A 15,859-nucleotide genomic window follows, 5' to 3' on the forward strand; every position below is an offset into this window, starting at 1 on the left:
AGCAACTGCATGCCCAAATCCAAGGCAGGGGCAGCCCCATATTCTTCCTGTATCTGCTTAAGTACGTCCGGTAAATTAGCTAATGTCGGTGTACCGTGTGCCGTAGTGTAGAGCGCGGCAAACACCGTGCCCCAGGTATTACAAAGGTCCACCGGAGGAACCATCCCGTACGGCAAACACATCGTCAAAATTCTATGTTTATCCTGAGGTCCCGTATGGGGAAATACCGCTTCCAGCGTATTAATTTTTTGCGCCAGCCAAAACGGAGTCTCCTCTCGTTTAGCCGGTGCTTTACCCATAACTGAGTGTACAGTGGCCGGATTAAGACCCGGAACCACCGCCTGTGGGTGCGCTGGAGCAGCACGCGCTGCATTCGTATTTAATGTCTGCATTACGAACTGAACTAATCGTCTATATGTAGCCGTTAATTCTGTATATAAACGACGAACTTCAACCACTGCCAATTGAGCAACCGCAGGATGTGGTGTATATGTGGCCAATAAAGGCCAGGTAGGACCATCATTACTCAGTGGACCTAACCGTACTTGTGCTATTGTGTGTGGGAGGGCGCCATCAAGCCAATTATGGTGTTCTTGATAAGATATAGGTATTTCTAAATAAGCGTAAGCCCTGTATTGTCCAGGGGCATTCGCAACTGTATTCGTGAAAAGTATTTGTTCCCCCATCCACTGCTGGAAAAGTGACCCAAGAATAAAAAAGTCCCGTTCTAAAGGCTGCATGGGCGTCCACCACAAAAGTGACTGGACCCCCCTGGACTGTCAGTCCATGTGCTAATAGATGTCCCGTGAGCGGATGTCGCATATTAATTGCGATGTTCACTACATTAGGATTCGCCATTTTATAAAAAACGGCTGCAGGTCAGAGAAGGCACACCAATATCGGGGTTTTTTCCTTTCAAAGTTCAAGCTTGAACAACCAACCACTAAGTAATAGGATGTACCCAACCTGTGGTGGCGGAAACCCTCAGCCCCACGGACGTCTCCGCATACGGAACCGAGGAGTCAAAATATATACGAGACCGAGAGAGTCAGTCGGACCCAAACATTAGAGCCAGACCAAACGTTGGGCACCATGTCGCGTGGGCTCTCATTATTCTAAATGAGACTACTGGATTTCTAGGTAGCAGGATCGATAACGGTGTGGGGGACTGAGTCTGACCCACGTGTAAGGAACACTGTCACCCTAAATCCGGTTGTTGCTCCGGCTAATTAGCAGTGCCTCATTTCTCCCGCGGGGAAGAAATGATTGGGCAGCCGAGCGCATGACATCTTTGGAACTTCTCAGGGAAGTCGTGGTTACTCAGATCCAAACCAACTCTCTCATTCACAATATGGTCTCATATACAAATGACAAAGACAGTATAAGTTTTATATAATGTTTTAATAAAACGACTGTATTTTAGATATTAAGGCGTGAGCCGCAATAACCAGAACAATAAAAAATAGTAGGATGGATATAGTAACCAGGAGAGTAAAACATAGAAATAAAGCTATCATAATTCCTAACCGTTTCTACTCTCCCTCTGCTTGTTCTATTTAGAGCACAGCATGTTAAGCTTTCAGCTTGCCTATTAGAATCACTGTGGGGATATCAGCCCTCATACCTGAGCAAAGACCTGTGATCTTGGTTCAGCATCTGCAACGAGGCAGTCAGCGTCAAGTTGTGGTTCCCTGGTCGGAATCTCCCTCTTGCGTGTACTGGGACAAGGAAGTAATTTTATAACTAACATGTCAGCGTGATCACAAAATGTCCCTACGCAGGAATGCCCAGTCTAAACTCTTACCACGTCTATCGGCAATGTACCAGACTGTATCCTTGACTGAAGCACAGAGTAAACATGTTATGGAGAACTCCAGTGCTGAAGTAGGCAAAACAGTGTGATATGAATAAAAAACAACACCGTAGAACTGGCTATTTGAAAAATAACAGTACGAAGCCTAATAAAAAACATGTAGAGCAAAGTGCACAGAGGCTCTAAGCTATTAGCAAATGAATAAAATATATTCAGGGCAAAATGCACAAAGGCCTAAAGCCTGAAGCTAAAGCGCAATGAATACGTAAAACTAACCACACTACAGTGGTAGGCTGTCATAAGCACAGGTGCTGACAATTAAGAGCCGGTGCCAAGCACCTGAAACCACCAGCTCAAAATAAGCACTACTCATTAAATCATCCTGCTGTTGTCAAATCGCTGTTCTATCCTGCGAAAGACAACACAGCAAGGTTATCATTTTATCGACTTATATGTTTCTCTTCTTTTGTACTTGGGGATTGGAGCTAAAGCTGGGCAGGTATCAGAGCTTACCTGGATGACTGAGGTCCAGAACCCTCTGAGACAATGTGAATCTCATGTCTAGGTAACAGCTACTGATCTACAAAAGTCACATGCGGATCATGGGGCCGATTAACCACCACATTTATGAGTATGTGAAGTAGTACTACAGGAATTAGTATGCGGCTTATGGATAAAGATTAAAGAAAGGAAAGTAGGAGTAGAACCCGTACCACCTGTTTAAACACACTGAACGTGATAGCTGGAATTAGTCTGGGAGACAGACAATTGCTGTAGTTAATAATTACTACCACTAAACTAGCTACTAGTACAAGAAAGAAAAATTGTATTGTTAAGAAGTGCTTCTCAAGTTAGGAAAACTAAAGTTCCTGTCTGGTTCACAGTACTATGAAACCTGAAAATGTGGTATCCACACAATATAAAACAACACATAAATAAGTAAATGTCTCCTACAGTACTGATGTCAATAATCGGTAGTCTTTTACAGTATGTTAATTTACACACAGGGCAAAGAAAATGTTTTCAGACAGCAGTAATGACACGCACTGAATCAAACAAAAGTTATGAGTGCCCGAATATTTGTCGCTGTATTCACCATTGCCAAAAAGATTATCTTGTTTGTATAGTCTAGTGAGTCCTAATTAAGTTCCAGAAACTAAAACAGTTAGCAAAGTTTTAGAAATCTTGCACAATGTATCCTGCCCAATTCTGCTTTTACTAATATAATTTGAGCCTCTTTGTCACCAACCTGTCAATAGCCTGGTGAGTCCCATTGCGCATTGTCCGATGAGCAAGGATATTGGAATTATGGATAGTGGAGGACCAAATTGTGTCACAAGGTTGACCAAATCATGCGGCAAGAAAAGACAAAATATGTGGCATAAAGTGACACAATCTGTAGGAGTATTCTCTCATTAAATTGTCATTTTTCCAACTAATACTAGTGCCTCAGCCATATTAGTACTAACACTTGAATATAGCAATCAGCAACTGAAAGGTGACTAGTTAACTGCTGCAAAGGATCTGCCGCTGTGTAGAAGTATGTGTAGCGATTTTTGTTTCATAACTTTTGATCTGTTTTATGCTAGAAGCAATTTTTTGGGTGAAATTTACTAATTAATCAGCAGATGCTGGATTACATGGCTAATGCAACAAATCCATAATTATGTAGAAAACACCATAGCATTAAAATAGCATAGTGCCAGTGACTCTCTCACTCTAAGGTATAGATTCTATAATTCCCCACTGAGGACGTCCTCCTCAAAAAGAGTTGTCTCCCTTCCCAAGCGTACCTGCCACTCGTACTATGCGAGCCAGTATGATCTTTCCTGGCACCAAAAGCTTTGAATCATAAGCGGAAAAGTCAAAACAGGACCACTATGGATATGAACAGAAATAAAATGTCTACCTACTGTGGTTGCTAAGACTCATGGGAGTTGTAGGAATACTGTGCATATTAATCCTGTGCTGTGCTCCTGCCTTGCAGCGGTTCATGCTATACAAACACCTTATAAACGGGGCCACTGGAATTATGCAATTCTGCGGCTCTAGTATTTTATGCATAATTATGGATTTTCCGCATTTGCCTTATGGTCCATTATCTGTGGTGACTACCACAAATAATTTTGTTTCTATCTCGAATAGACCAAACATCACTAAAAACACACTGTGACACGTGTTGCCATGTAGTGGAAGAACCTACTCAAAAGTTGACTGCTCGCCTTTCAATTGCCTATTGTGGTGTTTCAATGTTAAAGTGTTACTAATGAGGTGGAACCTTTGCACAGACAGAGCAAACTTGTGCAAAAAAGACATAATAATGTGGCATGGGGAAGGGAGGCTTGGGAAGTGAATACAGCTTTTTGAGATATCGTGAAGGTCGTGATGATGGAAGAATTTGGCACTGTATTATCCATGAGAAGAAGGACGACACTAAGTATGGCAGAAACACTGATTTTTGGTTGGTTCGTACTCAGTGGAAACCTATTCAATGTATCAATTTGATTTTAATGGTTTAACTGCGGAGTTTAGTTGGTTTGCTGAAAAACTTGCCCCTGTCCACCTTTGCAGATGGACCTCCCTTACCTTCCCACTCTTGGACCAAATGATCCTTACATGTCTGCTCATAGATGTACTTTCTAGAGCAGCTACTTTACTTGATTGGAACTTTCATTTGGTTTTACTTTCAATGCTATATTTGCAGACACCAGTTGCATCAAATTTTCTGACTTACCCACAACCTTAGCTTAGCCTTATGGAGTTCCCCTCTATGGGATCGGAATTGTTTCTTACTTCGTATATGCTGCCTTTAAGGACGCATACTTGCATTTGCTGCTTTGAATTGCCCTGATTATATTCATACATGCTGTATTTCAGGTGATTATTGATTTAAGATGAATTGATTTCATTTGAGATTGCAACTTTACTAGTTTGTTAATAAACCTTCATGGTTGCAAAATTACCATTCTCTGTCGTTTCTGCGGGGCAAATTCTGCTTTGCTGTCATTTATATATTGCTGAATTCATGATTTTTGCCTCAGTTCGAGATAAAAGCCAATCCCAGAGGATGGTAGATGGTATTCGAGTTTGCACCAAGTTTGCGCGGCGCTACTGCCACACTTATCACTCACGCTATTCCTGTTACTGTCACATTAACAGTACTGGAGCCATGCTGAAATGAGCTGCACTCCTTATAAAGTAGTACTGATACTGTCTTAGTAGCAGCAGTAACATGTTTATTTCAGAAAAATGTCATTCCATAAAACATACAGATAATAAAACGTTTCTTTTCATAAAATAGTCCAACCTTTGGATGGAACACTTGAGCCCGAAGTCCAAACAAAAGGTTCAAAGTCCATTATAGCAGTTATAACATCTCACATCCATTTTATGCGAAATAGCGAATTATATTGCATAAACTTTCAAATCAGATAAAACAAAAGTTAAAAACTAATATAAACTGTCTAGTGCCATAATAATAGCCAAATACTATCTAGCAAGCCCACTGTTTGTTTTATAGGCATGTTTCCACAAAGCGGTTATAAGTGCTTATGAGAAACCAGATTGCAAATTGGGGAAAGTGCACCAACTCCTAGCACAGTTTACTAAACAACAGCATAACTCATTCCTTTCTTAATTGATCAATCAGTCTAAAAGGGGAACCAATATGCTTGATAAAGCTCCGCGTGCCTTGCTAATCAGCCTACTCGCCAAACTTAAAGGTTTTGACCTTTTTCTTTCCTTATTAACCCTAATAAATATTTGTTAAACGAAGCCTCTATATAATAGTTGTGGCGTCCTTGAGTACACCTAGGGCCTCGATGTGCCACCTAATAGCTAAATGGTTGCAGAGTGGGTGAATACATTTTCTTCTGGCTTTTTATATGCAGTTCAGAAAAATAAAACTTGACTTATGGTATCTTTAGTTGTAAAGGAGCGCATTGTACAGAGATCATTAAAGTCAGTGCTCCTGCCAGCATTCCACTTCAAATATCACGTTTTGGACAATTGCTGTTGGGAAATATCTTAGGATGCCTGTATGAAGGAGTGTCTTTTAAAATAAGAAATTAATTTGTCATTCTCCCTAAGGCGGAAGAATGGGAATGACTGGCTTGAATTTAAGCCCAGTGGCAGGTTTTTAACTGTTTCTTTGAGTCATAGGTCATTGATGTGGGGTCCCTCCAGAAAGAACCAAAACCAAGTTTTTCTTTCCAGGATTGGACATGCCTAAACCACAGGAGAGTACTGCATTGCGGTAAGGCTTAAGCTCCTCTGTGGTCCAAATCCTCACCCAGTATATTAAGGGCCTTAGCTGGGCAATATCTCCCACTCGTTTGAGTGTCATTTCAAGAAACATAGGTATTAAAGGGGTGCTCTTGGGGAGATGGAGGAGCAATTGTACTAATTTGTTTTCACTAAGAGTGAGTAAGGCAGCTGATTGGGCTTTTAATTTGTACAACTCTCTGGCCAGGACTAGGCTCTTGAGGTTGTCCTGTGATGTTTTTTATGGATAAGTGAGGCCTGATATTGAAGCACAGCCCTTCTCTGCTGGATGTGGGGTACCACGAGTCCCTGCTATCTAGCATAATGACCAAATATTCAAATCTAAAGACTTGCTCCAGTTTCTCTTTTCCTATGGCTAGAATGTTTTTAAATGATCTGTGGGATCAAACTACCAGGAATTTGGTTTTTGAAACATTAATCTCACACCCCTGGCCCCACCGAAGAAATTAAAGTTAAGCAGGATCTGCTGTAACACCATAGCGGTCTGTGAGATTATAAGGGTGTCATCTGCAAATAGTAAAGCGGGGACACTATCCCCATCAAATTTGGATGAATCTATATTTCCTTTTCGGAGGGCCTGAATAACATCATTAACAAATAAGAAAAAAAGGATGGCGGCCAGCACATACCCTTGTCTCACCCCTCTGCGTCTTGGGATCTGGTCTGTTAGTTGTCCCTGAGGAACCCATTGCATTTTGGACATAATTATTCTGATGGAGTTTAACTAGTTGGCTTAGGAGGTTGTCAGGTACCTCTAGGGTTTTTAATGGTTACCCATAGGAGCTCCTAGGGGACCAAGTCAAAGGCTGCTCTGAGGTCAACAAAGGCTATTTACAAATGGCCTTCTCTAAGCCTTGTACGCTTCCAAAATATAAGAAGCAGCCTCAGTACTTAGTCCATAGTGCTGACTTTGGGTCTAAATCCAGCTTGATAGGGGGTTAGAATCTCTGAATCATTCAATACAGTTGTTGAATTTGTTTAACGCTGCCTCGTGTAAACCTTTTGGAGAGTATCCAAAATGCTTATTGGCCTGTAATTACCAGGACTACCCCAATCCTCCTTTTTATAGATGGGAATAATCTCCGCCCCCTTCCATGTGTCAGGAATTGGAGCTCCTTCAGCTATTGCATTGTTCGAGCAGTTAACATATGGGGCCCAGACTAACAGGTTATAGCGAAGTAACTCACCGGGGATTTTGTCTGGTCCTGGGGGACTTACCTATTTAAATTGCAGTGATAGCTGTCTTGGTTTCCTCAAGTGTGAAGTGAAGGTCTGGAGAAGTTAAATTAATGGGGGGACCAGCTGGTGTAATTAAGTTGATTGTGGCGCAATCATACATCTTAGTGATGTGGTCTACCCAAGCCCCAGGACTCAGGTGACAATCTATTTGTAAAATGGAGCTCCTGCTCCCATGGGCAGCTATTTTCCAGAATGACAGATCTTCTCCAGACCTGGCAGCCATTAACAGATCGCTCCTCCTGGCATCCTTCCACCTGGCCCTTGCACTTCTTATTGTTTTCTTATACAAGTCCCCGGTTATACGAATCTCAGGGGGATTTTTGTTTTTAGGGCATTCACCAGTACTTTCTTTCCCAGCCTACAGTCCTTTGTATACCATGGATTACTATCTGCACTATGCACCCAATTAGAGGTTTCTTTTTTAGAGGTTGGGTCAACATCGGTGTTAAAGATGCTACCAGTACTGCTTGAATATCAGTAATAGAAATCTCATGATTTTCCAAGCTATTTAGCTGGGTAGGACCTTCATAAATACATCATATATCTCTGTCACAGTCTCCGCATTCCCCACAATTGAGGGACGCTTTATGGACCTACGAGTGTTTGCCATTATTGGCATTATTTGTGGTGCAGCAGGGGCCGGGTAGTTGTTGGAATGACAACCCAGGAGAGTAAGATATAAGGGATAGTGGTCGCTCTCCTCTCTTTATCCACTTCAAAATCCTGCAATCTTTCCCACATGGTACGAATCTACCATTACATGCCCTCAGCCTGTTTAATGTTGTGAAACAGATAACTTGCATGGCAGCCTCCAAGCTCAGGACATAGGATCTTGAGCTGAGGAAAGGAATACTCCAGCTCTTATCCTCTTCCTGTGCTACTAAATCATATCCCTATATCAGTTTGACGTCCATGCTAAAGTCTCCATCTATAACAACCATGTCCTTGGAATTATTCCAGCTAACAGAACGTTGCAAGAAGTTTAAAATAGGTGATATTTCTCTTCTGCCTCTAGGTCTGCAATAGACATTAAACAAGTACATGCAAGTCCCCTGTGGGAAATAAGTTCTTAGCCCCAAAATATCAGACTAGTTGACATTTAAAATTTTGATTCATAAGTTTAATTCAATTTTGACCCAAATCAAGAGACCCACTGATGCCCTGCCTCGAGCAGGTGGTAATGCTTTAGCATAATATGTAGTATAGCCAGATTTAAACAGGGGTTCAGTTGCCCACGTCTCTTGGAAGATACATACATCATCAGTGAGCTCTATGGACCTAATACCAGCAATGTTCCAAAAAAGAATTCTGATTGTATGATAAGTTGAAGCTTTGGCCAATACGAGATGGATAAGAGTTCAAAGCCAACTAGCTGTGGCATGTACGTATTGGAAAAAGCAGAGATGCAAAATTGTTGCATGTCACCTGTGATGGTGTCAAGTTGGCAATGGATGTTAAGGCATAATCAGGATAAGGATCCAGATGACGAGCATCCAGCTGACATCCTGTGTTTGGTTGTACGTCAGATGCATCTGTAGCATAATTCATATGGGGAAAGGGATCCACTACATGGCAATGAGTCCCCAGTTTAATGGTACTAGATTTAATGTGCTAATCAAACCAGAGTCATCCTGGTGATTCCCCCCCTAAGGGATGTACTGGTGCCCCCACATAACATTTTCACACACCGTCAGTCTTCAGCATCCAGAGTTGAAATATGTTCAAAGGATTTTTTGTGGCTATATTGAACGTTGTTTGACCATGGTTGTTGATGGGATCTTCAGGTCGGGGTGTATTCCTTTTAAAGGTGGGCACATCAACTGGTCTATAGAAATACCCTAGTGGAAGTGCTTTAATTTGGCTTAGAGGGGACGTCATTGAGCTTAATTGATGTAGAAGCAATTCTACTAAAATCAGGGCCTTGAGGTTAACTAGTACACAGTCCCCAGGGCAGTCTTTAGGATGTTTGCCTAGCCAGGGGGCTCTTCTAACTGATATAACTTACTGGGCCAATTCCTGGGACCATCTTGCATTTGATTTTCTCCAGTAAACAGATTTATTTTTCAAGGCCTGTGGGTCTTCACTTAGACTAGGGGTTATCTCAGGAACATTCTTGAGCACAATCAGGTAGGCAGTCCACAGTGGGGGCATTTGGGGGTATTTGGCCGGGGCTCTACATGAATGTTTGGATGGCTACCTAGATGGCTATTTGTACTAAACATGCCCTTTCTTTCCATCTGCTGCCCCTTTATATTTCCCTGGGCTCACCTTTATGCATTACCTGCTAAGTCTGCTGCTCACTGGCAAGTTGTAGGTTCAGGCTGACAAGGCGTTCGCAATGGAGAGGAAGGATTTGGCCTAGCCTGTGCAGGTTGGTGTAAACAGCATAGTGGTGGAGGAAGATCTATTTCCTTCTGCTAGGGGAGGAGGGCTCTTAATGGACTCTACTTTGATATCCAAGGCTTCGAGGAGCGCTACTAGGGGAGCCAGCTTGCCCTTTATACTTCTCTAGATCTGTCTATGTAGCTCTCTAACAACATAGACATGTACTGGGATGAGGGTTCTTGAAGACCCTCATTTATTGCGGTCGGAAGTGGCTGAGGGTGCAGGTCGCACTGCAAAATTGTATCTGATGGGCATCTTGAGTGGTTAAATAATGCAAGTTCATGACCTTAGTGGTCTTAGTTTTCTTACTAGTTTGTTCCTGGCGTATTATCCATTTGGACTTAGGGGCCAGGGGACTGGTGCAATCAGGTGAATGATTGTCATTCTCCACGCTGGAAACTCTTACTGGGGCCTCGGCCTGAGGATGAGATTTTGATGTGAGACTAAAATATGTGCCCTGGGATGAGGTGCCAGCTAGGTCCAGATCTATGCTGGCCTCTGGGAAAGGTTGTGGGTGTTGTAGGGGTTGTGAGACTAGAGAAGGAAGAGGAGAATCTCCATTTAACTACATCCTTCTTTCTGAGAGGGCAATCTCTGTACTCACTACCCCTATCGCCCTCTCAAGCATATAGTCTATAGAAGTAAATTTCAAAGTAGGGATAGGGGTGTGACACAGGGACCCTTCTGCAGCCTTTTTTCTTCCCATACTTTGTACCACCCTCTTATTAAAAGATTAGGGGGGTCATTCTGACCCCCGCCGGCGGCGGATGCTGCCGGCCTGGCGGGAACCGCCAGGAGACCGTACCGCGGTCGAAAGACCGCGGCGGTCATTCTGAGTTTCCCGCTGGGCTGGCGGGCGACCGCCAGAAGGCCGCCCGCCCGCCCAGCGGGAAACCCCCTTCTACGAGGATGCCGGCTCCGAATGGAGCCGGCGGAGTGGAAGGGGTGCGACGGGTGCAGTTGCACCCGTCGCGATTTTCAGTGTCTGCCACGCAGACACTGAAAATCTATGTGGGGCCCTGTTAGGGGGCCCCTGCAGTGCCCATGCCATTGGCATGGGCACTGCAGGGGCCCCCAGGGGCCCCACGACACCCGTTCCCGCCAGCCAGGTTCTGGCGGTGGAAACCGCCAGAACCAGGCTGGCGGGAAGGGGGTCGGAATCCCCATGGCGGCGCTGCTTGCAGCGCCGCCGTGGAGGATTCCCAGGGGCAGCGGGAAACCGGCGGGACACCGCCGGTTTCCCGTTTCTGACCGCGGCTGTACCGCTGCGGTCAGAATGCCCATGGAAGCACCGCCAGCCTGTTGGCGGTGCTTCCGCGGTCGTTGGCCCTGGCGGTCCATGACCGCCAGGGTCAGAATGACCCCCTAGCTGTCCTGGTGGGAAATGGAGGTACTTTTCCATCTACAGCAAACCAACTGAGAAATTATGGTGCGGTGCTGTTAAAAGCAATGCAACCTTGCTTAGATTGTGATTTAAGAAGGAAAAGAACAAATCCTGATGAAAAAAAATTATGTAACTGTGCCTGGTGAGAAGCACTTGTCCCTTCAAAGCATATCAATCCTGCAGAGTAATCCAGTTGCAGTCCTGTTAAAATGTTAACCGCCCAACTGAGAAGTACCAATAATGTCGGCTTGTGGCAGCCATGTTGAGACGTATTGTTAGATTTCCCAGTGGTGTAACAAAGGCCACCGCAGCCCCCACGGTGCCGCCCCCTTCCACAAGCTCCAGAGGCCCCCCTCAGTACAGTACACTGTGCACGGGTGGCAGGCTCCTCAACGGGTCCAGGCGGGAGGGGACCCCTCAAGGTACTTTGGAGGGGGGCCCCTCATGTTTCGAGATTTCCCCCTGCCTATCGGTGTGCTTAATGAATGTTCAGGAATGTAAAGGATGGTGAGATACAGTTACAGTCCACTTCTTCCTGCCAAAAGTAATGTAAATGTTCGATTTTGTCTTTGGCACTTCATACCTGAATGTTTCTGAGGGCTGCACGTTTTTTCTGGAATAGGAACGGAGCAACATCAAGTTAGATGGGATAAATTAGTCCTTGGTGGCCTGGCCCCTCAGCCAATAAGGTCCATTAAGCCTGTTGTCTCTGGTCATGTTGCAGAGGAGCGCCCTCCATATTTCATAATTTCCCAGCAGGTGGGGAGAGGGGAGAGGGATCTCTGTGCCTTCAGCTGAGCTGATGCCATGTTTGTTGGGGCCATTTGGCAAAGTTAGGGGCAGATTTAAGAAAAGTGGTGCTGCACCTAGTGCTGCGCCACTTTCCTTGCGCCTCTTATCGTCCCCCCACCGCCACCATGTGTGCGCCATATTTAAAATATGGCGCACACATGGCGCAGGGTAGGGGGCAATAGCATCAGAATTTTTGACGCTATTGATGGACTGTTCAAGGTTACCACCAACATTTTGGCGCTAACTCTGAACAGTACATAGGGGCCATTGAAAGCAATGACTTGCCCCCTTTTAACGTCTGCTCTGAGCAGGCTTTAAAAATGACGAAAAAAATTACGCAAATAAATCATCTAGATTTCTTTGTGTCATTTTTTCGGCCCCCCTAATGGGGGAACGCCACCCTTGCATACATTGTGCCTGGTGCAGCCATAATGTGGCGCAAGGGGTTACAAAGTGGCGCAATGCATGTATTGCACCACTTTGTAAATCTGGCATTACAAGTTTGGCCTCGTTGGGCACATTAGCGTAAAAAGAAATGACGCTAATGTGGCACAATCAGGCAATAGGCTCTTAAATATGCCCCCTTAGGTTTTTTTTTCAAGAAACAAATTCCCAAACCAGGAGTTTATTCATTGAAAACAAACAAATCAATGACTGAGTATGGGGACTGTTGTGCGTTTTTCCTACAAGAAACTGCCTAACCTCGCCTGGCAGTCCTGCTTAGGGAAATGAGTGATATCATCCATCCCTGAATAGTGTTGGCGACCATCATATGTACATGGCGGCCCTGTTGCAGGTGGGGTATCAGTTAATGGTTTATGCCGCTAGAGCTAGTGAAGTCTCAACCGGTGTAAACACAGTGCTTCTCCTGACTATAAATAGAGAGGGGGACTGTGTGGTTAAAGGCGGAAGCCAGAATTACAAATAAAATTGTCAATATCAAGACAAAGCCACATTAATATCATCTGCACACACCTAAACCTATGACACTATAAACACAATATATTTTCACACTCACACATTTTCATTATAAAAAAGGCTGACCAGCTTATTGTGTCCCAGCATATTATTATAGCCTACCTGTATCTATCCCCCTTCTCTTCACTTTCCATGGCACATGTGTTGTGTGAGCTAAGCCCTTCCAGAGCTCATAAGTCTCTGCAGGTCTAAGGGACATAACCACAAAGGAGAACATAGAGCTGTAATGCAGACAACCAGAAATATTTGTCCGAAAATTGAACTGCTGAGTAATCCTACCTTGAAGAACAAAGTGCCCCCTGGCAGTTGGCATCACCATTCATCCAGACCCCTCATAGATACACCGTCAAGTGCACAGTTTTCACCAGAACATGCCTGGTGCCAGGTTCATTTAGGGGGCCCAAGTATTTTTTATGGGATGGTTGAAACACCCCCCCCCTAGCTTTCTTAACCCCCACCAGAGGTATATTAAATAGCAGATACTATTAGAACAAGTAAGATGTTAAATGCATTCTTATTTGAAGTTAAAAAATGGTTGAAAGCTTTGATCAAAAATCTGCACTTGTAAAAGTACTCCTGGACATGGGTACAGAATTACAACTTTTTTTCTAGTTACAAAAATCATAGATGTTACATCTGGAAAGCTGCAATCTGTGCGTTACGTGATGTTTGTGCACAGTGTGCACTTCTTCACTGGATAAAGGCATACTCCCTCTGAAATAGTGCATTTCTTCTCTTTGTTCACATAGCAAGCATTTTTTATGTGCATAAACCCCACCGCCCTCTCCTCTGTGACGTTTGGGGAGTTCACATCCCATTCCCATCATAACAAGCATTGGCAAAGCCAATAGGTCTGAACTGGAACTGGAACTTGGATGGAAATATCACGCTGGTAGGAAGAAGTTATAGGAGCTCTTAGGCCAACAGGCGGATTTCATTTCGGCCAATATGTGATGAAACTGAGTGCAATAATGCACTGTATAAATAAGGTCGATAAGAAGGCACTAGGTACAATCTACTACAATAAGAATGAAAATAATAATTTGATTTTTGTGTGGTGCAAGCTGCCAAAGGTCTTGTTGCTTTGCATTGCGGTAAGTAAGAAGTGCCCAGTACCCACCCCAGTAGCACGAGTTCTAACAGAAGCTAGGTTGACAAACACAGGTTTTCACAGCAGATGCGATACGTGTGCTGTCTTCCAAGATGCTGGTGCGTGTGTGATGCTTCAGGCAAGCTTTCTGAGTTTCCGATTTAAATCTGCAGGTCCCTAAATATAATGGAACGATTCAATAAACGTTCTGCATTTATGAAATATTACTTTAAAGTAAATGACAACATTAACAAACTATGCAGGCATCTATTAATGTACACGTATGTATGTTCATATCTGTATATTTAAACACGTTAATAGTTTATTAGTCTTGGAAACAAGGGAGATATCGAAGCATCTATCAATGTGATGTATTTCTTTATTGAACCAAACACACACCCTCATTTGTTAAAACATGTCTGCAACACAACTTCAAAAAGATGAGCTAACATGGGGCTAGCTGCACTTTTAGGCACCTCCCTTGCAGAAAGAAAACACGTGACTCTATTAGTCACAAAATAGTTCTGTTGTTAACGGCACTTGTTTTAAAAATGTGCCAGTCCGTGACTCGGCTTTTAATGATCAGCATATTAAATAAACTACAAGTAATTTAGGTTGTAGGCATTTGATATCAGTGAAAAGAGTAAATTTGGTCCCTCAGTACGTGCAATGAGAGCTTTCACTTTAAGGACGAATACTCCGTACAGCATAAACATTGATGAAAACTGGGCTGTCACTAATCCGAGTTGGGTTTGTGGTGCTAAACATAGGACGCAAAATGCCACTAGTTGATCACACTGCATGAGCCAAGCACCATACCATGTTACTAACCATGGGCACTAGCCCACTAAACCAAACAGTATTCATTAGAAATTAACCCACCATAAAAGTAGGCACGCCTGGCAAGTCTCAGCAGCCGATGGGCACTAAGTTTCTCTGTTAAGCTGAAGGTGTAAAAGCTCATGTTTTTGATTGCAAACACAACAGTCACATGAAAAAAGATGAACGCCCTGACCTTTTGCAATTATGCCTCTCACTTTGAAGGCAGAGAAAGAAAATGAACAGGTGCCCTCGGAAAACAGTGTCTGACATTTGACCTCAGTCTTTGAATGCACAGCAAATGTGATGAGATGAGTAGAAGATTTACAGGCCTGTTTACAGAAACGGATCTGAAGTGAGTGAAAACACGATCGGCTTGTGTGAAGTGTTATTAAAAAAGAAAAAGGTTGTTCCTAAAACAGTTCCTAAAATTAGACCACTGGATGGATAGGAGCAATTTGTCCATGCTCTCGGGCAGGGCTAAACACAGGTGAAGGCATGACGCATGCATGCCATGGACAGATGGGAAGAAAGAATATAAGAGCGACGATGGAGCCAGCATATGGGAAGCCTATGGGCGGGCTGAAGCCCATAAAGAATATACAGCACGTCTCTTCTAGGTCTCAAGCCAAGACCTAAAAAGAAAGGTATACTAGCCCTTTTCAAGACCAAATCTCTGACTATTTCCAGGGTGGAAACAAGTTAGAGAGAAATTTGTGTACGCTCACAATTTCACAAGTTTGTAGACTTTCACAAAGTCACACAGCTAACCAGGTCTTGTTACACACATGTCCCACCCTTGCACTGTAGTAGATCCCATGTAATTCTAACATCAAATGATTTCAACTTCATATGTTATATGCTCACAGCACTCACTACAAATGGGATATTCTCTGGGTGAGTGTTCAGATTTCAAGGTGAATTCTGTGCTTTTGAAAAGACCTAGATTGTGAGCACTAGTGACTGATGTTTACTCGAGCTAGGCATGCGTACCTGACACTTCCCATTTATTATGCTATTAAAGGCTAACATAAAGTATATCCAAGATAAGCATGGAAATAGAAGTAATTTGAAA

At 43.5% G+C, this 15,859-nt stretch overlaps 1 protein-coding gene across 4 annotated transcripts in view; it reads left to right on the forward strand.

The window, feature by feature from the left end:
- SPMIP6 (sperm microtubule inner protein 6) overlaps positions 1-15,859 on the forward strand; it is a 189,310-nt gene that overhangs the window by 172,808 nt on the left and 643 nt on the right. The gene's annotated exons all lie outside the window — the stretch shown is intronic.

The sequence above is a fragment of the Pleurodeles waltl genome, chromosome 1_1, assembly GCF_031143425.1.
Source record: "Pleurodeles waltl isolate 20211129_DDA chromosome 1_1, aPleWal1.hap1.20221129, whole genome shotgun sequence".
NCBI lineage: Eukaryota > Metazoa > Chordata > Amphibia > Caudata > Salamandridae > Pleurodeles > Pleurodeles waltl.